Below are 23,806 nucleotides of genomic sequence, written 5' to 3'. Positions count from 1 at the left end.
GAACCCAGGAAGAAAGGGACGACGGGGAGAGCAGACTGGAGGAGCTGGCCGCATCGGGACGAAACCCACACACAACGCTCGCTAAGCCCGCCACAAAGGGACGGTCTGACCTATTCTCAGTGAGTGTGTGGCGTGTCTTGGACGCAACTGTGTTACTGAGTGCTCCTCCTCTGTGTCTCTTAGTGAACGTGAGGAGCCGGCCGGACCAGATCGACGCCGATCTACTGCTGCGCTGAGACTGCTGTGCTGCTCTACGAGACGACCCGACACCCATACACAACGCTCGCTAATCCCGCAACAAAGGGACGGTCTGACCTATTCCTCAGTGAGTGTGTGGCGTGTCATAGGCACAACCCGTTGCTGAGTGTGCCTGCTCTGTGTTTTTAAAGTGACTCCGATCTACGCTGGTGTTGCCGACGGTCCTCGCCAGATTGCCGGATCCCTACCTGCTTGCCGTCCTCTGTCTGCCTGCTGCCTGCTTGTTGGCCGCCCGCCGCCCGCCTGTTATCTGTGGCCGTGTGGACGTTCTCCGCCTCGACCCCCGCCGCCATCGCGCCCGGGCCTGTCCCATCTGCCCGCCGTTGTTCCAGCCTGCTGAGCTGGGGTCCATTGTCGGGGCGATACTCAGCCTGCCTACTAGGCTCTGATAAGTACTCTTACCGTTCCTATTATCCCAACTCACCGAAGGAACAGAGTGAACGTCGTGAGTTGGGACGGACATTTTAAATCTTTCTTTCTCTTTTCGTTGTTCGTTTATTTTCCCCTTCTGCTCAACGCTGCTAATGTAGCTCGTGCTCATTGTCGGTCACGTTACACTGTAACTCAATATCTATGGGATTGCCCGTCCTAAGATCGCCCCTCTGTTAATGCTGTGTCCAGTTTGCTGTGCTGTTTGAAGTGGCCTTTTGCAGTTGCCTGCCATAATATAACAGGGTGAAATAATATTCTTATGCAGTGTGTCTGCCGTAATATATTGGTTTGCAGTGGTATCCAGATGAAATGTCTGTCTTTGCAGTGGAGTGTGAAATGTTAATTCCTGTTGCTGGGAATCTGTGTGCTGTGCTGTGTGAGATCTGTTCATGACACACGTCCTCGGAGGGCCTAAATCGACCAGGAAAGCTAACATAGATATTTGAAATTGCAAGTGCCTATGTGATCTGATAATTGACTACGATAGATTTATTTTTGTATTTTATCTGTTGAATAAAACATTGTATATTTTTGTACCGTAACTCTATTGGTTGTTGTGATTATTTGAAGTCCAGGAGATTTTATTGTTGCAACAGGCGACATTATCACATGACGTCTGTGTTTAAATTATCTTGCAACCTTGTTATCTCTAAAATTATCTCTGCTGGCCTGTATATATATATGTATATGTTAACTCACCGTTAACAACAGCGTGGACTGAAGGGTTTCAAGAAATTATGGGCGTGGCGATGAAACTTGGAAAATCGGCTTTGCCCACGCGCAGAATCACAAAGTAGCAGTTCTCGACGGGTAGTAGAAATCGACGTTACACCCGGCCAGGAAATAGACAGACATCGTCACTTGCACATTACAATAAAAAAGAGGTTTATGTTACTCACCCATGCTATAAATCAGATCTGAAAAGTGTAAAAAACCACTGCTCATGTGATCAGTGTAGCGCAGGGCGGGGCTTCAGTGTGGCGTCCTGTGTGAACGCAAATAGGCGCCTAGCATGCATTAAGCAATGCCTATATGCCTAGGCTTAGCTTAAAGCGTTGCTTAAAGCGTCGCTCTAGGCGTGTGTGTGAACCCGCCGTTAGGCTAGAACTGTTGTGAGAAGGTTTCAGGATTTATTTCTATGCATTAGGCTGTGATTACTATTTATATAAATCTATTTATTCACATAGATTCATGATATATTATGGTATAGCCTACAGCCTACCTGTGACATCAATGTTTTGATTAATCTGTGCCAGTACCGAAAATTTAGCCTATTACTGCATGACTGATCCTATGATGTCATTGTAATCACACTCAGGTGTGCTTTCACAAGACAGGTGTTGTCCATTCAATCAGCCCACCTGTCTTTATAATGGTTGTCTTGCACTGTTTGTATGATACTTGACAAAGTCTATGGCCGAAACTGTTGTCAAATAGCGTTAAATTACACTTTATTGCATCTGGAACGAGAGTGTGCCTTCCCCTGCACTATATCAACATACTTGTTTAGTTACATTCCAATTCATCAACTTTGGAGCGTTATTTACCCCCCCCTTCCCGACATGCTAGGTTGACATGCTTCGTCCCAATCGATTCCTTATTTCTTCTACTTTCATATGGTATAAAGATCACCACTCACACTTTAAAAATGAGCTCGCTGTCAGCCATCGATTTACAGGCCAAATTCAGTTAAAAAATGTGGGAATTTAAGGTTGCGGGTTTTATTATAAAAAATTACAGCATTAAACTTCAATACGACAAAAATAGCGCTGCTCGGTGAACCATTTCCACGCCGAATTTAATAGAAGGCCCGGATAACTTGAAATCAATTGACTTACTTGTATATCCATGCCGTCTGTAGTGGAACCGCTGCAGCTGAGACCTTGCAAATATTCCAGTTTTCTGACATTGCAAATATCCCAGTATCGCGCACCGCAGCGCAAGGCTCCCGCAACTCGAAACTCGCTTTGGGTCGTAATCCAATGCAACGACTGTCTGACTTGTGAACACTTACTGATTGATAAAAAGTAAATAAAAATAAGGGGGAAATATAATATGCTGCTACTGTCGTCAGTAAATGTCGTAAATCATTCCTGTCAGGTCATCACATGGGTCATCACAGCAAAGTGGATTTCACTTCCTACTTGATTCAGCGTGAGAGACCAGTGGACGATACAATGTCAATCTTAGCAATCTATCCAACCAACAACCAATTAGCTTTCACCTGGTTTCACCAGGCTAAGGGCGTGTTCCGCTCCAGCTCAATCTGATTAGTTGGAAAACACATCAGAGAGATGAGAGAGAAGTGTTTTTCAACCAATCATATTTTTTCATTAGATAAATTACCAAATAAATAAACGCCCACAGGGCGAATGTTTTTTTAACTACTCCAGGCTGGGACCAGGGCCAGAGTGACTCGTCTGCAAGGAGCTCTCCTTTCCATCAGTGCCCTACAGGTCACTGTTGTTGAAGCATTTTAAGAATATAATGAATGAAAAAATGAGCGTCTGCACATAAGAAAAAAGACATTTGAAAATCCCCAATCTAATAGAGGAGGACCATCCTCCTATGCCTCACTGGAAAAACCTCCTCTGGCTGTGTTGTTAGCATGCTAGCGTTTAACCACAAGGCACAATGTTATGCAAGGTGGATGGAACTTCATGGTGTGAGACTATCATGTGCTGTGACAGTTTTTCTTGTCACTTCATATGATTTATTAGTCATGTCTTGCATTTTATAACTAATAGCTACATTTAATGTATGTTTTGACCTTTTTAACACTTTTTCCATGTCTATAATCACCAGTGTTGGGCAGGTTACTTGCAAAATGTAATATACTACATATTACTGGTTACTTTCATTTGAAAGTAATACGATACTTTACAATATTACTGTATGTGTAGAGTAACTCGTTACTTATTAGACTACTTTTGCATTACTTTCACCAAAACAACAGCAGCAGCAGAATGACATCGCCGCTCCGGAACTATCCTGAAAAATAATTTAAACCGCCTTGAAGTCAGTGTAAACAATCCAAAATTCTAAATGTTATTATTTTCCTTTGTTATTGTCATCTATAGTAGGGGTGGGCCGATTAATCGTATAATCGATGCATCGCGATTAGTCACGTGATGATTAAAATCGATTCACAATGTTCGATTATCGATTTGCAAAAAATTGCTAAAAAATAAATAAAAAAATGCAATTTTTTTTTTTGCTTTATTTGCAAAAAATACGGTATTTCGCCCGGAAAGCAGTTCCTTAACTGTAAAACGAGACCAAAACCGAAGTACTGGAAACTGGAATCACTGAAGAAAGCATGCAGGGTGGCTGTAACATGTGATGCGTGGACTTCAGTCGCAACTGAAGATAATGGAGGTACATTTGTTTGTTTACTTTAATTAATGGATACTGACAAATATACCTTGCTTAAAAAAAATCCTGTTTGGTGAAAAAGATGCATCGAAAATCGTGATTAATCGCAATCGTTTAATAATCGAATCGTAGCACCCTTAATCGTAATCGAATCGAATCGTGAGGTGCCTAAGGTGGCACACCCCTAATCTATAGCCTACTGGTTATTTGCATAAAAACACACAGTTTGATTAGGAAATGATTGTATCTTAGTATATGTGCTTTGATTTAAAAGCAAATAACTCAATTTGTAACTTGAGTTACTTGACAAAGTAATGGTATATTACTGAAATCCTATAAGTAATAAGTTATATTACTTAGTTACTGCTAAAAGTAATATATTACATGTAATATGTTACTTTTGTAATGAGTTACCCCCAACACTGATAATCACATGAAAAAAGATTCATACTTACTCCACTCAGGGAAGTCCATACTGCCAACTGCCCTACTCCATTTGTCACACTTAGTGCATGTTTACCTACTCCACTGTAATATGCCGTGACAGTCAAAATTGGCAATAAAGGTGACAATAAATTTTTTTTTAGTGATAAATCATAAAAAGTTTCATGTCATTCTGATGTGGCATTTCAAAATAAAAACTCCCATTTCAGATTCATATTAATAGTGTAATACAATATAAGCAGCACGACCTGATAATCCTAATTTTAGTCCTAGAAACAGAGAGACACGAGAGAATGGCTTAAAAAGCAAATTATATGATTGCTATTCAGTAAAAAAAAAAAAAAAAATTAATTGAATTGATCAGCAGATATGTGGAACATCAGAAATTAAAAAATATTAAAGACAAGCCATCCATTAGTGTTTTCCTCTAAATCGCAACCTTTTTCAAGGACGCTAGTCCACATTAGGGCCACGGACCTCCATTTGATGTGATTTCTTCTGTAAAACCCAAATCTGAAAAGAGTTTATTGTGAGATTATGATTTGGTCCAGAATTCCATGACTATCTGTATTGAAACAGGCTATCACTTTATCAGAACACATTTCATTGGTTTGTTTTGTATGTAAAATATGACCTTCCAATGGTTTTAGCTTAGGCTATGCAGTCACACGAATCATCCCGTGGCCCCGCTGGGGTCAGATGGAAAAGTCAGTACACTCAGTCACTCATGGACGTTTAGTGAGTTTAGTGGAAAAGGGGCCGTAGCTCGGTAGCTAGGTAGCTAGGGATAGGAATGTGGAAGAGAGTCTGGATTTGAGGGGTGCGTAGGGGCAATTACTATCGAGGGATATGTGTGGTGGGGTGCAAAGGGTCATAGCTAGGTAGGGATAGGGAGGTGGGAGAGTCGGGATTTGAGGGTTGGGTAGGGGGAATTACTAGGGGGATATGGGTGGTGGTGGAGTGTGTGTGTGTGTGTGTGTGTGTGGGGGGGGGGGGGGGTGCAAGGAGGGGGGATGAAAAAGGGTCCGTAGCTAGGGATACGAAGGTGGTAGGTAGAGAGTCAGGATTACATTACATTACATTACATTACATTACGTCATTTAGCAGACGCTTTTGTCCAAAGCAACTTACAATATCACAATTTGTCAACAGTACAGAAAACCACTATGCAACACAATCAATGACAGCTAAGATATTTTGATAGACTAGCACCACGTAGGAAGTAGTTTGAGAAGGAATAAGTAACATGTAGCATTTTTTTTCTTTTTCTTTTTTTAATTAAAATATGTTAGTTCAAGAAGGGCCCAGGTGAAGCCTGAAAAGGTGAGTTTTTAGTCTCCGCCGAAAGATTGGCAGTGATTCAGCCGTTCTGACCGAAGGGGGGAGCTCATTCCACCATTGAGGGGCAAGGGACGAGAAGAGTCACGATCGGAACGGGCGGATTCGAGGGGTGGGTGGTGGGAGTGGCTAGTGGGATGTGGGTGGTGGGAGTGGCTAGTGGCTAGTGGGATGTGGGTGGCGGGAGTGGCTAGTGGGATGTGGGTGGTGGGAGTGGCTAGTGGGATGTGGGTGGTGGAAGTGGCTAGTGGGATGTGGGTGGTGGGAGTGGCTAGTGGGATGTGGGTGGTGGGAGTGGCTTGTGGGATAGTGGTGTATAGTCAGAGATTTAGTAAGGAGAGCAAAGCAGCTGTGACCCCTAGACGATGTTGAACTCGCAGACGGAGGAGGCCTTTTCCACACGGCAGCTCTCATCAAACCACTTCCCGTTGGCTGTGCTGGAGAGGACGGCGCAGTTCTTGAAGCGCACGGCGGCTCCTGACTAGTCCACCCACTGGCCCTCTGTCACCATGTCGTCGACGCCCAGCCAGATGTGCTCCTCAGGGCCCAAGCTCTCCCGCACCTAGCTGTAGAGCTGGTCTTTCTCATACCCGGTCAGAGGCGTGCTCAGGCTGCCCCCCGTGGCGATGCAGTCGTTGATGGCTGCATGGTAGCTCTTCTTCACCGGGTCGGCGAGGAAACACTTGCCCAGGACCTTGGTGCCTCTCTCACTTCCATGCTGTTATCCTATGGAGAGATGTATGTGTCTTTATTCTGTGACTGAAAGTTTACATCCTGTAACCAAAGAGTGTATCTGTGAGAAAATAAATCCACTTTGTAATCAGAAAATAGATCCGTAAGCAAAAACATAGATTTGAAAACAAAACTATCAACAATCCAATCAAAGAAAAATTAAAAAATTAAATTAAAAAAATGTTTTTAGATTTTTCATTAATGTGAATTAAAAAAAGTTGCATGCAAACACAAACATTTTGTTCTCAACTCCAGACCATTTGTTTGCGAAACCATTACCTTTGCTTACAAAGCTCAACTTTTCTTTTGCAAAATGAAAAGTTTTGTTTGCAAAACCTGAGTTTTGCAAAACTTTTTCTGTTACAATAAGGGCGGGACCTACAGCAGAAAGAAGTAACGCACGTCCCTAGTGGCCAGTGTCGATCGGAGTGATAGCTTGGCAACATCCAATCCAGTAAGAGACAAGGCGGAGGGCGGGCACTTGAACGGAAGTATTTCCTGAAGGAATCTCCATGCCATTTCAGCCCCAGTTATAACCACAGATTGAAGAGAGAAGCTGTGAGTATGTTCACACCAATGTTTTTATGTTTGGTCAGGTTTCATGCACCGGTCCAAACAAACAAACTCTTTTTGAATTCGAAATTTTTCATTTTGAAATTGAATTGCTCTATTTGAATTCGAATTTTTTCATTTAGAAATTTAATTGCTGTTTTTTATTTTGAAATTTTTATTTTTTAATGTGAATTGAAAAACTGAATCTGAATAGCATAATTTTAAACTGAATTTATTTGCTTTGAAATTATTCAGTTTCCACATTCCTATTTCAAAATTCAATTCAAAATTTTCAGAATCTTGTGTTCAAAAATTTCAACATGTGTGTGCGCCATTCGGGCGGACGTGCGCCTTCACGTTAATACGTGCTTGTTGCCAAGCAACACACTTATCTCAGACGAGCTCCAGACAGCTGACAGACAGCTCCAACTCAGCTCAAACTTATAGAGTTGTATTCAAAGCATAGAAACGTTCTCACAGCTCAATTTAACAGCGCCAACACAAGCAGTTTGATCACAAGTGCAATCAGTACTGAATGCGATGGCAGACTGCGCACTGCGGGCAGTTGACAAAGTCAGGAAGAAATTGAAAGATCTTTCCACGCATTAGCCTTGTACCAAGACGCTGATTACATTACACTGCATTACATTGCTGATGCGTCTATTTACAGCACATATCGATCGATATTTTTGGAGAAGATTCCGGCCGCATCACGCGCAGATCAAGATGAGACAGCTGTCAGTGAGTAGCTACGCATTTCGGTGTAACTTTTACGCCTGCTCCATACACAGACGCAGCGCATACAGGGTGCACTAGTCATAAAATTAAGTTAGTCGTAACTTTGAGTTCTACATCGGACGTAGCGTGTAAACCTAGGCGTACGCCCAGCTGGTGCACTCAGCTGATCTTGTCACAAGTCCGAGTCGAGTTTCGAGTCATTTTCTTCCAAGTCCGAGTCGAGTTTCAAGTATTTACCTTCCAAGTCCGAGTCGAGTCGGAAGTCGTCAAATTTGCGACTCGAGTCGACTCGAGTCCGAGTCCCTATGACTCGAGTCCAATTGTCTGATGTTTATACAGTATATATCATTGAACAGTGTGAAAGGGCATAACTCATTCATTCAGTCAGTAGTCTGAGTTAACGTTGTCTCTTCTTCATGGGAAAAGCACTCTTCTTCTACGCATTTGTAGCCCTCTTAACATTAACCCCAGTCATACTGCCGCCCTGGTGGCAGGTTATGGATAATGCTTCTATTCCAAATATAAATCAATACAAATCGCTAATAAATGCTAGATAAAAGTCAAATGTATCTGAAACCACTATAAACAAACATGCACAGTGTCAAACTCAATCAATCACGGATAAACTGTGCGTGATGCCGCCGGAATCTTCTCCAAAAATATTTTGTTTTATATGTTGTTTTTGTATGTCCTTGAAAGTCCTGTGTCCACCTTGGTTAATATCCCTAATGTTCCCTGTTTTTGTTTCATTTGTGTTGTGTTGTTTGTGTTTACCCTATGTGTATGTATGTGTCATTTACATTGCTGTATGTGTATGAATGCCCTACGTATGCACTAATTTTCTTATTTCTTCTTTTAAACTTTTCTGTACCTCACCTGTCGAGGGACTGCGGATGGAAATTAGCTAAGGCTATAATCCGGCACATTTACATGAAAATGTTCATTAATGTTGCACTGTCCCTGAAATAAATAAAAAAATAAAAAAATAAAATAAATAAACAAATACAACAAGCACGAGCCTGCTAACTAGGCTGGCTCAATAGGGTCCCATTATAAGTTCGCCCCAGCTTTGTTTACAACACTGATCCCTCGTATACACATGAGTTGGCTACTTTGTCAGCGTGGACTTACTCATCTTGTGTGCAAATTGTCACCGGACACCGTGCTCACGACTAGATGGTTCAGTGCTAAGATGAGTAAGTGGTCAGCGCTCGATTGCTCTTCCTCCTTCCTCCTCTTCCTCCTTGAGGACCCGGATGGCGCACACACATGTTGAAATTTTTGAACACAAGATTCTGAAAATTTTGAATTGAATTTTGAAATAGGAATGTGGAAACTGAATAATTTCAAAGCAAATAAATTCAGTTTAAAATTATGCTATTCAGATTCAGTTTTTCAATTCACATTAAAAAATAAAAATTTCAAAATAAAAAACAGCAATTCAATTTCAAAATGAAAAAATTCGAATTCAAATAGAGCAATTCAATTTCAAAATGAAAAATTTCGAATTCAAAAAGAGCAATTCAAATTCAAAATTCAAAATTTTGAATTCAAGTTGAGCAATTCGAATTCAATTTGAGGTGGCACATAAATCAGCCCATACGCTTCACACAAAAAAGTGTTTAAAACTCTTTAAAAACAAAATGAAGAAATAATGAATTTGTTTTTTCAAATTGTACCCCACTAGTCCATCTGATGGATATTTCTTACATTCGCGTATGGGCCGTTTCGACATTTTTTGAGTAAATGGTCTGAAATTAAGGCTAGGTATTTTCTTTGGGGTATTTGACAAAAATCAATCATATCTATCATCTTTCTACCATCCAAAGACCTTGTTTTAAAAGTACACCTCAATTTACCATTAGTCCATCAGATGGATCCATTGACTTCCATTATAAACACTCTATTGGTACTCCCAGCAAAATCTTACAAAATTTAATTATTTCATTTGTTTCAGCGGGCATCCTGGACAAAATACCTTGAAATTTGACCTTAATATCTAACCTTGGAGTTGATAGAAGATTTGGGGGAGTTACATGGTCTCAAAGTCCATTGCATAGTTGTCCCATTGGTTTCAATGTTAATTTTGCACAAAAACAACATTCTTTTTGACTCCCAGCTAATTTTTCAAAAAAATCCATATTTCCTTGATGTTACACATCTCACCTTGACTCAAGCGGTTAAAATTGTAGTTTGTACTGTGTTTGGCTATTTCCCCATATTCCCCCAGTTTTGGCATAGCAATCAATTCCATACAGTTTACATGAAATGTAAAAAAAACTGATTCCTATGCCAAAGATGGGATATGATAAACGTTAAACAAATAATGAGCCATATTGACCAGATGGTGGCGCTATAACAGACCCATTTGCGTATTGACCCATAACTGCTGAACCGTGAGGCGTAGAATCATAATTCCACATCTGCTGGATTCCCTGGATCAATACGCATCTATCCATATAGACCACGCCCATTTAAGTCTGCTAGATTTTCCGCCATCTTGGACTTTCTCAAAAAAAAAATCAAACTCGTCCCAGGCCATTTGCCCGAATGAGCCCAAACTTTTTCTGTGTCATCTCTGGACTTCCCTGATCTAAAGTTGTATAAAGAATTTGGATACGTGAAACCGTCTTGAAATGATAAATGTTTAAACTTTTGATGACACATGCTCTGACACTAAACACACACAAACACAAACACACACACACACACACACACACACACACACACCTACACACACACCTACACACACACATGCACACACATATACACCTATACACACACACACACATACATATACTGTAAATATATATATATGTGCTTGTGACATCATAAAATGGCTGCCACTGCTGCACTTCATATCCCAGAGTGCCTCACTCCACACACAGGTGTCAGTACATATACACACACACGCACACACGCACACACACACGCACACGCGCACACACACACACACACACACACACACACACACACACACACACACACACACATGCACACATATACAGCTATACACACACGCGCGCGCACACACACACATACACACACACACACACACACACACACACACACACATATACACTAGAGCTGGGCTCGGGCTGAATTTTCCTTACCGAACCCGACCGAGCCCGTCACATTATTAGCCGAGCCCGGCCTGGCCCGACAGGCGTCAATTGATAATCTGTCCGAGCCCGGCCCGAACCCCCTCCCCGATTTTTTTTCCCCCCTCGGAGCGCAGCGAGCGCATAATTCAATGAGTCTGTCCAGCCTATAAACAGCCCTATATAATCCCAAACCAAAATCAGTCCTCGTAATTCAAAGCAGTCAATTATTAATACGTAATGTACAAAGCAAAGCACCAAACAGCCTAATTCGTGAAAATAGACTAAGAAACGTCTTTGTTTGTTGAAGTTCAATGTGTGGAAAGTAGTTCAGTTGAACAAGTCTCTGAAGAGACACATGAGAAGTTATACAGGAGAGAAACCATTCAATTGAGTTTCTGGCAAAACTGTTTACTTGACAGGAAAAACTGAAGATGCATAAAAAATAGATTAAGAAAAGTCTTGTTGTTTGAGTTTGAAGAAAAACTGAAGATGCATAATGAGAATTTATACTGCTGAGAAACCTTTTAGTTCAAAGTAAATCTAAGTGATGGTGTAACTCATTCTATTTCAAGATAAGCCTCATCTCCAATCTCATGTTTTTAGGGGTCCAAGCACGAAGTGCGTGGATCCCTATTGTATCTGTTCTGATTATTTTTTTTCTTCTTCTCCGGTAAAACTGTATGTACAGCAGAAACTGTAATGCTCAGCGTAGCCAGACTGGGCACATAGATTGTAAATGTGCCTCACTACTCAGAAACAAAAAAATACCCATATCGGCCAGATGGTGGCGCTATAACAGACCATTTCGCGTTATGGTCCATATCTTCTGAACCGTGAGGCGTAGAATCAAAATTCCACATCTGCTGGATTCCCTGGATCAATACGCATCTATCCATATAGACCACGCCCATTTAAGTCTGCTAGATTCTCCGCCATCTTGGACTTTCTCAAAAAAAAAAAAAACTAACTTGTCCTAGGCCATTTGCCCGAATGAGCCGAAACTTTTTGTGTGTCATCTCTGGACTTCCCTGATTTAAAAACTTAGAAAGAATTTGGATACGTGAAACCGTCTTGAAATGATAAATGTTTAAACTTTTGTGTATTTACTTTTGTTCTTTTCCTGCCCTAAAAGTGTGTGGATCTCAGAAACCATACACCCCCCATCACCCAAACTTTCCACACAGGTTCACGACATCACCCACTACTCAGAGTAAAAAAATTACACCAATCCACCAGATGGTGGCGCTATAACAGCCAATTTCATGTTTGTCGGTCCATAACTTCTGAACTGCGAGCTGTAGAATCAAAATTCCACATCTACTGGTTTCCCTGGAGCATCATGTATCTAACCCACTAGGCCACGCCCATTTCTGTGTGGTAGATTTTCCGCCATTTTGAATTTTATCAAAAACCTACTTTTGCGAGCTCCTCCTAGACTGTTTTGCAAAATCACACGAAACTTTTTCTGGGTTATCTATGGACTACCCCGACCTAAAGTTATTAAAGGATTTTGGATACGTGAAACCGTTTTGAAATGATAAATGTCTAAACTTGTGTGTATTTGCTTTTGTTCTTTTCCTGCCCTAAAAGTGTGTGGATCTCAGAAACCATACGCCCCACATCACCCACCTTTCTACATAGTTTCAAGACATCACCCACTACTCAGAGGAAAAAATTACACCAATCCACCAGATGGTGGCGCTATAACAGCCAACCACCACTACTACTGCCGCTGCTGCTACTACTACTACTACTACTATTCTTAGTACTTCTGCTGCTACTATTGCTACCACTCCCACTACTACCAACACTACTACTACTACTATTACTACTACTGCTACTACTACTACTACTAGTACTGCTTGGAAACCGTCAGGTCACCGGATCTCAACCAAACTTTGTTTACTTGTGCACATACCAAGTCTGAATAAATGTGCACTATCTGACATATACCCCCCAAGTCACCGGAAGCTTGGACCCCGCATCGCCGCTTGCGGCTATATTTAGGGGTCCAAGCACGAAGTGCGTGGATCCCTATTGTATCTGTTCCGTTTATTATTATTATTATTCTTTTTTTTATTCTCCGCTAAAACAGTATGCACGGCAACAACCGTAAGGGGTACAGTAGCCAGACTTTGCACATAGGTTGGAAATGTGCCCCACTACTCAGAGACAAAAAATTTGCCATATTGACCAGATGGTGGCGCTATAACAGACCATTTCACGTATTGGACCATAACTGCTGAACCGTGAGGCGTAGAATCAAAATTCCACATCTGCTGGATTCCCTGGATCAATACGCATCTATCCATATAGACCACGCCCATTTAAGTCTGCTAGATTTTCCGCCATCTTGGACTTTCTAAAAAAAAAAAAAAACGAACTCGTCCTAGGCCATTTGCCCAAATGAGCCCACACTTTTTGTGTGTCATCTCTGGACTTCCCTGATTTAAAATCTTAGAAAGAATTTGGATACGTGAAACCGTCTTGAAATGATAAATGTTTAAACTTTTGTGTATTTACTTTTGTTCTTTTCCTGCCCTAAAAGTGTGTGGATCTCAGAAACCATACACCCCCCATCACCCAAACTTTCCACACAGGTTCACGACATCACCCACTACTCAGAGTAAAAAAATTACACCAATCCACCAGATGGTGGCGCTATAACAGCCAATTTCATGTTTGTCGGTCCATAACTTCTGAACTGCGAGCTGTAGAATCAAAATTCCACATCTACTGGTTTCCCTGGAGCATCATGTATCTAACCCACTAGGCCACGCCCATTTCTGTGTGGTAGATTTTCCGCCATTTTGAATTTGATCAAAAACCTACTTTTGCGAGCTCCTCCTAGACTGTTTGGCCAAATCACACAAAACTTTTTCTGGGTCATCTATGGGCTACCCCGACCTAAGGTTAGTAAAGGATTTTGGATACGTGAAACCGTTTTGAAATGATAAATCTCTAAACTTTTAATGAAACACACGCCAACACTAAATTGCCCACAACTCATTAACCGGTCAATTACAACTACTGCTGCTACTTCTGCTACCACTCCCACTACTACCAACACTACTACTACTACTATTACTACTTCTGCTACTATTACTACTACTACTACTAATACTACTACTACTACTACTACTACTACTGGAAGTTGGAATGTAGCATTTTGGGTGGGGTTAATGTGTTTTGGGGTTCTGCATCTGCTGTAGCATAATACATAGTTGGTTTAGATGTCACACAGTAATGCCCGATCCACAAAGACTTGACACCCACGTTTGAATAAAAACAAGTTTATGCCATAATAAGGTTATATCCGTGCCTTGTCATTGCTGTGGAAGGATGGTGTAGGGGTAAAGTAGCAGACACCAAAGCTGGAGGTCCTGGGTTCAAACCACGGCCAGGTAACTGTTTTATTTTTTGAAAATGTAGAATAAAGGTTAATCTGGATATAATTATGTATAACGCTGCTGAATACACACTGTGTACATAGCAGAATAACTGAATATGCCTATTTATGGTAACGTCATATTTCGATGTCCTCTTGACATTCCTGTGTAGATGTCTAAATGATCCCCAAATCGGCTGTGATTTGGCCTAGTCCTGGACGTCACTGAAAGATGATATCAGAACATCATCATGATGTAATTGTGTTTGCTGGGAGCCTTCTTTCAGATATATGAAAGGAAAAACATTCCAATACATTATTGTGTCTTCAGATGTGAAAGGTCCAAAAAGAGAATTAAATCTGAATTATCCTTGTCACTCATGTGTCCAGCTCAGTGGCCTTGTGGTCTGAATGTCCGCCCTGAGACTGGGAGGTCGTGAGTTCGATCCCCGGCCGAGTCATAGCAAAGACTATAAAAATGAGACCCATTTGCCTCCCTGCTTGGCACTCAGCATCAAAGGGTTGGAATTGGGGGGTTAGATCACCATATGATTCCCGAGCGCGGCGCTCACCGCTCCCCCAGGGGATGGGTCAAATGCGGAGAACAAATTTCACACATTGTGTGACAATCAGTGGGACTTTACCTTTACTTTACTTCCATTGTAACAGCACAACCCACACCAATTAGTTCAAACATCTCCATTCAGGGCAGACTTTTAATGTAAAGTGGTGGATTATGTGTGTAATACAGACATGTCCTTAATGGTAAATGGACTGCATGACAAGCTGCAATGCAGGGTGCTGGCTATAGTCATCAAAAGCACACACACACACACACACACACACACACGCACACGCGCACACACACACACACACACACGCGCGCACACACACACACACACACACACACGTACACACACGCACACACATATACACCACACCTGCACCTAATTCTGGACTGATCACCACACACCTGCACTTAAGACGCTAATCAGCCTCTACACTCAGTGTGTGTCCGTTACTGCAGTAGAGGCTGTGTTGGTGTTTCGGTCCTTTGGTGTTTATCCTCCCTTCAGATGCATTATTAAGTAAGTTGTAGTTTTGTTAGCCATTGTTGAATTGCCATTCCAAGCCATCCTGATCTTAAAGGTGAATTGCATATGTTTTTCTCTTTAGCCATGGTTAAAATATATTGTTTATTGTTTGTTTGATTGTTATATTGTTTTTTATTGCTAAACATACTACTTCCTATGACTATTTTGTCTGTTTGCACACGCACACGCACACGCGCACACACACACGCACACGCACACGCACACGCACACGCACACTAAAATGGCCACCACTGGTGTACTTCATCTCCCAGAGTGCTTCACTCACTCACTTGTGGATTGTGCCACGTGGGTGGGGAGATGGGTGGAGCTATGGCTATAAAAGAAGTGCAAAACTTGCCCCAAACCCCAGTCTGCTGCTACAGAGGTGCTGTGAGCCAGTCCAACTCATGCTGACCTTAAAGGTGAATTGCATATGTTTTTTTCTTTAGCATGGTTAAAATATATTGTTTATTGTTGCTTTAATTGATTGTTACATTGTTTGTTTATTGCTAGTTTGATGTAATTTGGATTGCTTGTTAACATTGTGTATTTGGGTAAATAATTCTGTTTGTGTTCTTATCCACAGACAACATGCTGATTGCCTCACTGTCACTTTTGATGTTGGGAAAATAAAATCACCCTGCACCTTGTCCTGCTGTGTGCCTGCCATCTTTCCTTGTGGTTTTATCTGGGTCCAGTGCTGAGGGGTCACATTGCCCTCACCTGTTCATAGGTGTGACACTCATTAACCGCTCATCCTGGCTGATATTTTACCACATGTTGAGCAGAGTTGCTTTAACTTAAGAACACATAATTTGATAATTGTAAACTCAGTTCACCAATGTTTACACTGCAAAATGTATCACCAATGTATTTTACATGAAACAGAAGTTGGCGGGCTTGTAATCCTGCAGTGTGACTGACATCACTCTGAGCCAATCAGAGTTGGGCTGTGGTCAGGCTCTGTACCAGGTGCACTGAATCACTGATGAATGGAGATGGTGCAAGACAGTTGGCAGTATAGAGGGAACGTTTTTTAACATCCAATTCAACTTATCTTTGAAACCTGCTGAATGAAACCTCCAACTGGGTACTGTACTCCAACTGTACTGGGTAAAGCACTCTGGACGCATCACACACAGAGATAGAACTGTACTCTAACCACAACAGGCACAGAGCTGTCTGCTGAGTGAAGTTGACCATGAGCAAAAACATAACAAATAGATAGAATGCTTCCATACTGCTCACCTGGTGTAATCAAACTCTCCACAAGCCCTGAGATGCCAAGTTGACTTGAAAATGTCATTTACACCCTGATTCTAGCTTAAATGTTCACTGTAGCAAGGTTGTACCTTAGTTGGTGTAATTCAGCCGCTAGCTCCAGTGCACATTGCCACAGACATATACACCTATACACACACACACACACACGCCACACACACACACACACACACACACACACACACACACACACACATACACACACACACACACACACACACACACACACACATATACTCACACATACACACACATATATACACACACACATATACACACTTACACAGATATACACTAACACTACTATTACTACTGCTACTACTGCTTGAACCCGGTCAGGTCACCAAATCTCAACCAAACTTTGTGCACTTGTGCACATACCAACTCTGATTAAATGTGCAATTCAGTGTCTATATTATCTGACATACACCCCCCAAGTCACCGGAAGCTTGGACCCCGCATCGCCGCTTGCGGCTATATTTATTATTATTCTTTTTTTTATTCTCCGCTAAAACAGTATGCACGGCAAAAACCGTAAGGGGTACAGTAGCCAGACTTTGCACATAGGTTGGAAATGTGCCCCACTACTCAGAGACAAAAAATTAGCCATATTGGCCAGATGGTGGCGCTATAACAGACCATTTCGCGTTATGGTCCATATCTTCTGAACCGTGAGGCGTAGAATCAAAATTCCACTTCGGCTGTATTCCCTGGATCAATACGCATCTATCCATATAGGCCACGCCCATTTGCGTGTGCCTAGATTTTCCGCCATCTTGGACTTTCTCAAAAAAAAAAAAAACGAACTCGTCCTAGGCCATTTGCCCAAATGAGCCCACACTTTTTGTGTGTCATCTCTGGACTTCCCTGATTTAAAATCTTAGAAAGAATTTGGATACGTGAAACCGTCTTGAAATGATAAATGTTTAAACTTTTGTGTATTTACTTTTGTTCTTTTCCTGCCCTAAAAGTGTGTGGATCTCAGAAACCATACACCCCCCATCACCCAAACTTTCCACACAGGTTCACGACATCACCCACTACTCAGAGTAAAAAAATTACACCAATCCACCAGATGGTGGCGCTATAACAGCCAATTTCATGTTTGTCGGTCCATAACTTCTGAACTGCGAGCTGTAGAATCAAAATTCCACATCTACTGGTTTCCCTGGAGCATCATGTATCTAACCCACTAGGCCACGCCCATTTCTGTGTGGTAGATTTTCCGCCATTTTGAATTTGATCAAAAACCTACTTTTGCGAGCTCCTCCTAGACCGTTTGGCCAAATCACACAAAACTTTTTCTGGGTCATCTATGGGCTACCCCGACCTAAGGTTAGTAAAGGATTTTGGATACGTGAAACCGTTTTGAAATGATAAATCTCTAAACTTTTAATGAAACACACGCCAACACTAAATTGCCCACAACTCATTAACCGGTCAATTACAACTACTGCTGCTACTTCTGCTACCACTCCCACTACTACCAACACTACTACTACTACTATTACTACTTCTGCTACTATTACTACTACTACTACTAATACTACTACTACTACTACTACTACTACTGGAAGTTGGAATGTAGCATTTTGGGTGGGGTTAATGTGTTTTGGGGTTCTGCATCTGCTGTAGCATAATACATAGTTGGTTTAGATGTCACACAGTAATGCCCGATCCACAAAGACTTGACACCCACGTTTGAATAAAAACAAGTTTATGCCATAATAAGGTTATATCCGTGCCTTGTCATTGCTGTGGAAGGATGGTGTAGGGGTAAAGTAGCAGACACCAAAGCTGGAGGTCCTGGGTTCAAACCACGGCCAGGTAACTGTTTTATTTTTTGAAAATGTAGAATAAAGGTTAATCTGGATATAATTATGTATAACGCTGCTGAATACACACTGTGTACATAGCAGAATAACTGAATATGCCTATTTATGGTAACGTCATATTTCGACGTCCTCTTGACATTCCTGTGTAGATGTCTAAATGATCCCCAAATCGGCTGTGATTTGGCCTAGTCCTGGACGTCACTGAAAGATGATATCAGAACATCATCATGATGTAATTGTGTTTGCTGGGAGCCTTCTTTCAGATATATGAAAGGAAAAACATTCCAATACATTATTGTGTCTTCAGATGTGAAAGGTCCAAAAAGAGAATTAAATCTGAATTATCCTTGTCACTCATGTGTCCAGCTCAGTGGCCTTGTGGTCTGAATGTCCGCCCTGAGACTGGGAGGTCGTGAGTTCGATCCCCGGCCGAGTCATAGCAAAGACTATAAAAATGAGACCCATTTGCCTCCCTGCTTGGCACTCAGCATCAAAGGGTTGGAATTGGGGGGTTAGATCACCATATGATTCCCGAGCGCGGCGCTCACCGCTCCCCCAGGGGATGGGTCAAATGCGGAGAACAAATTTCACACATTGTGTGACAATCAGTGGGACTTTATCTTTACTTTACTTCCATTGTAACAGCACAACCCACACCAATTAGTTCAAACATCTCCATTCAGGGCAGACTTTTAATGTAAAGTGGTGGATTATGTGTGTAATACAGACATGTCCTTAATGGTAAATGGACTGCATGACAAGCTGCAATGCAGGGTGCTGGCTATAGTCATCAAAAGCACACACACACACACACACACACACACACACACACGCGCGCACGCGCACACACACACACACACACACGCGCACACACACACACACGTACACACACGCACACACATATACACCACACCTGCACCTAATTCTGGACTGATCACCACACACCTGCACTTAAGACGCTAATCAGCCTCTACACTCAGTGTGTGTCCGTTACTGCAGTAGAGGCTGTGTTGATGTTTCGGTCCTTTGGTGTTTATCCTCCCTTCAGATGCATTATTAAGTAAGTTGTAGTTTTGTTAGCCATTGTTGAATTGCCATTCCAAGCCATCCTGATCTTAAAGGTGAATTGCATATGTTTTTCTCTTTAGCCATGGTTAAAATATATTGTTTATTGTTTGTTTGATTGTTATATTGTTTTTTATTGCTAAACATACTACTTCCTATGACTATTTTGTCTGTTTGCACACGCACACGCACACGCGCACACGCACACGCACACGCACACTAAAATGGCCACCACTGGTGTACTTCATCTCCCAGAGTGCTTCACTCACTCACTTGTGGATTGTGCCACGTGGGTGGGGAGATGGGTGGAGCTATGGCTATAAAAGAAGTGCAAAACTTGCCCCAAACCCCAGTCTGCTGCTACAGAGGTGCTGTGAGCCAGTCCAACTCATGCTGACCTTAAAGGTGAATTGCATATGTTTTTTTCTTTAGCATGGTTAAAATATATTGTTTATTGTTGCTTTAATTGATTGTTACATTGTTTGTTTATTGCTAGTTTGATGTAATTTGGATTGCTTGTTAACATTGTGTATTTGGGTAAATAATTCTGTTTGTGTTCTTATCCACAGACAACATGCTGATTGCCTCACTGTCACTTTTGATGTTGGGAAAATAAAATCACCCTGCACCTTGTCCTGCTGTGTGCCTGCCATCTTTCCTTGTGGTTTTATCTGGGTCCAGTGCTGAGGGGTCACATTGCCCTCACCTGTTCATAGGTGTGACACTCATTAACCGCTCATCCTGGCTGATATTTTACCACATGTTGAGCAGAGTTGCTTTAACTTAAGAACACATAATTTGATAATTGTAAACTCGGTTCACCAATGTTTACACTGCAAAATGTATCACCAATGTATTTTACATGAAACAGAAGTTGGCGGGCTTGTAATCCTGCAGTGTGACTGACATCACTCTGAGCCAATCAGAGTTGGGCTGTGGTCAGGCTCTGTACCAGGTGCACTGAATCACTGATGAATGGAGATGGTGCAAGACAGTTGGCAGTATAGAGGGAACGTTTTTTAACATCCAATTCAACTTATCTTTGAAACCTGCTGAATGAAACCTCCAAAAGCCAAATCCGTGAGTTTAAAGGGAGGTTTACACAATCTGAAATATATTTTCAATGTTATGTAAAGGGAGGTATGAAGGTAATTTGAAGTGATGGCAATGTGTTGTGATTTGAAATGTATTCCTATCTTGTGTTTTAATTAAAGCCAACTGAGATGTTAGTTTTGGCCTTAAAGGGACACTCCACCGAAAACGGAAACAATGCTTATTTATTTTGCACATCTCGCACATCCGAAAACAGTTTAGCAGGCATTCATTTAGTTTGACACTTATTGAGTTGATTTGTGAAAGGTATAGTTTGGTTTATTTGAAGTGGGGTACTATGCGGTACTTGCATGCAGTCGGTGTACTGGGTAAAGCACTCTGGACGCATCACACACAGAGATAGAACTGTACTCTAACCACAACAGGCACAGAGCTGTCTGCTGAGTGAAGTTGACCATGAGCAAAAACATACAAATAAACAAATAGATAGAATGCTTCCATACTGCTCACCTGGTGTAATCAAACTCTCCACAAGCCCTGAGATGCCAAGTTGACTTGAAAATGTCATTTACACCCTGATTCTAGCTTAAATGTTCACTGTAGCAAGGTTGTACCTTAGTTGGTGTAATTCAGCCGCTAGCTCCAGTGCACATTGCCACAGACATATACACCTATACACACACACACACACACACACGCCACACACACACACACACACATACACACACACACACACACACACACACACACACACACACACACATATACACATACACACACACACACACACACACACACACACACACACACACACACACATATACTCACACATATACACACACATATATACACACACACATATACACACTTACACAGATATACACTAACACTACTATTACTACTGCTACTACTGCTTGAACCCGGTCAGGTCACCAAATCTCAACCAAACTTTGTGCACTTGTGCACATACCAACTCTGATTAAATGTGCAATTCAGTGTCTATATTATCTGACATACACCCCCCAAGTCACCGGAAGCTTGGACCCCGCATCGCCGCTTGCGGCTATATTGTCTATTTGTTTTTCTTCTTTTTCTGCCCTAAAAGTGTGTGGATCTCAGAAACCATACCCTCCACATCACCTAAACTTTCCACATAGGTTCAAGAGGTCACCCCCTACTCGGAGAAAAAAAAATACACCAATCCACCAGATGGTGGCGCTATAACAGACCATTTCGCCTTATGGTCCATATCTTCTGAACCGTGTGTCCTATACTCAAAATTTCACTTATCCTGGATTCCTTGGATCAATATGCATCTATCCACATAGGCCACGCCCATTTGCGTGTGCCTAGATTTTCCGCCATTTTGAATTTAATCAAAAACCTACTTTTGCGAGCTCCTCCTAGACTCTTTGGCCAAATCACACGAAACTTTTTCTGGGTTATTTATGGACTACCCCGACCTAAAGTTATTAAAGGATTTTGGATACGTGAAACCGTTTTGAAATGATAAATGTCTAAACTTGTGTGTATTTGCTTTTGTTCTTTTCCTGCCCTAAAAGTGTGTGGATCTCAGAAACCATACGCCCCACATCACCCACCTTTCCACATAGTTTCAAGACATCACCCACTACTCAGAGGAAAAAATTACACCAATCCACCAGATGGTGGCGCTATAACAGCCAACCACCACTACTACTGCTGCTGCTGCTACTACTACTACTACTATTCTTAGTACTTCTGCTGCTACTACTGCTACCACTCCCACTACTACCAACACTACTACTACTACTATTACTACTACTGCTACTACTACTACTACTAGTACTGCTTGGAAACCGTCAGGTCACCGGATCTCAACCAAACTTTGTTTACTTGTGCACATACCAAGTCTGAATAAATGTGCACTATCTGACATATACCCCCCAAGTCACCGGAAGCTTGGACCCCGCATCGCCGCTTGCGGCTATATTTTCTAGTTGTTATTGTAATAACAATTTCCCACAACAGCATGTTTTGTATTTGTGCATTTCAAATAAAATACTACTTTTCCAGTCATATATTGTCATTATTCAAGTTTAAAAAAATATTGTTAAAATCGTATCGTATCGTATCGTTATCGTGAACCCAGTATCGTGATACGTATCGTATCGTGAACTGAGTGTATCGTGACACCCCTAATATATACTGTATATATATATATATGTGGTTGCTACATCCTAAAATGGCTGCCACTGCTGCACTTCATATCCCAGATTGCCTCACTCCACACACAGGTGTCATATATATATATACTGTATATATATATATATATATATATATATATATATATATATATATATATATATATATATATATACATGTATATATGTAGATACAATGCCCATACTTACCACAACGCCTATACTGACCACCCCGCCCTGACTGACCACCGTGCCCATACTGACCACCACGCCCATACTGACCACCACGCCCTGACTGACCACCACGCCCTGACTGACCACCACACCCTGACTGACCACCACGCCCTGACTGACCACCACACCCTGACTGACCACCACACCCTGACTGACCACCACGCCCTGACTGACCACCACACCCTAACTGACCACAACGCCATGGCTGACCACAACGCCCATACTGACCACAACGCCCATACTGACCACAATGTCCATACTGACCACAACGTCCATACTGACCACCACACCCATATTGACCACCGTGCCCATACTGACCACCACCCCCATACTGACCACCACGCCCTGACTGACCACCACGCCCTGACTGACCACCACACCCTGACTGACCACCACACCCTGACTGACCACCACGCCCTGACTGACCACAATGCCCTGACTGACCACCACAACGCCCTGACTGACCACAATGAAACCACAGAGAAACTGGGGTCAGATATAACCTCTTCAGAGACATTCACTGCACTCCAGGGCAACTTCACAGCAGCCACATAAGTCATTCAGGTCAGGCCAGTCAGACCACATGCCAAAGCCAGGGGAATGACTGTCCAGCTTCCCGCTAGGTTTCGTCTTGAATCCCAGGAAGTTAGGATCTGACCCATGTGCCAGGGGGACCTTGCGTCTTTTTAGGTCTATGAAC

General features: G+C 42.0%; 1 pseudogene across 1 annotated transcript; it reads right to left on the bottom strand.

Moving 5' to 3' along the window:
* Positions 1 to 6,205: 6,205 nt before the first annotated feature.
* LOC310781613 (tetranectin pseudogene) lies at positions 6,206 to 23,436 on the bottom strand (annotated as a pseudogene). The gene is made up of 2 exons: positions 23,389 to 23,436; positions 6,206 to 6,565 (listed from the first exon to the last, which is right to left on the bottom strand). The product of its transcript is annotated as a tetranectin pseudogene (transcript).
* Between the last annotated feature and the right edge of the window lie 370 nt (positions 23,437 to 23,806).

The sequence above is a fragment of the Poromitra crassiceps genome (genome assembly GCF_964638095.1).
Source record: "Poromitra crassiceps genome assembly, chromosome: 8".
NCBI classification, from domain to species: Eukaryota; Metazoa; Chordata; class Actinopteri; order Beryciformes; family Melamphaidae; genus Poromitra; species Poromitra crassiceps.
Note: the sequence above shows the minus strand (reverse complement) of the source record. Positions and strands in the feature narration are given on the sequence as shown.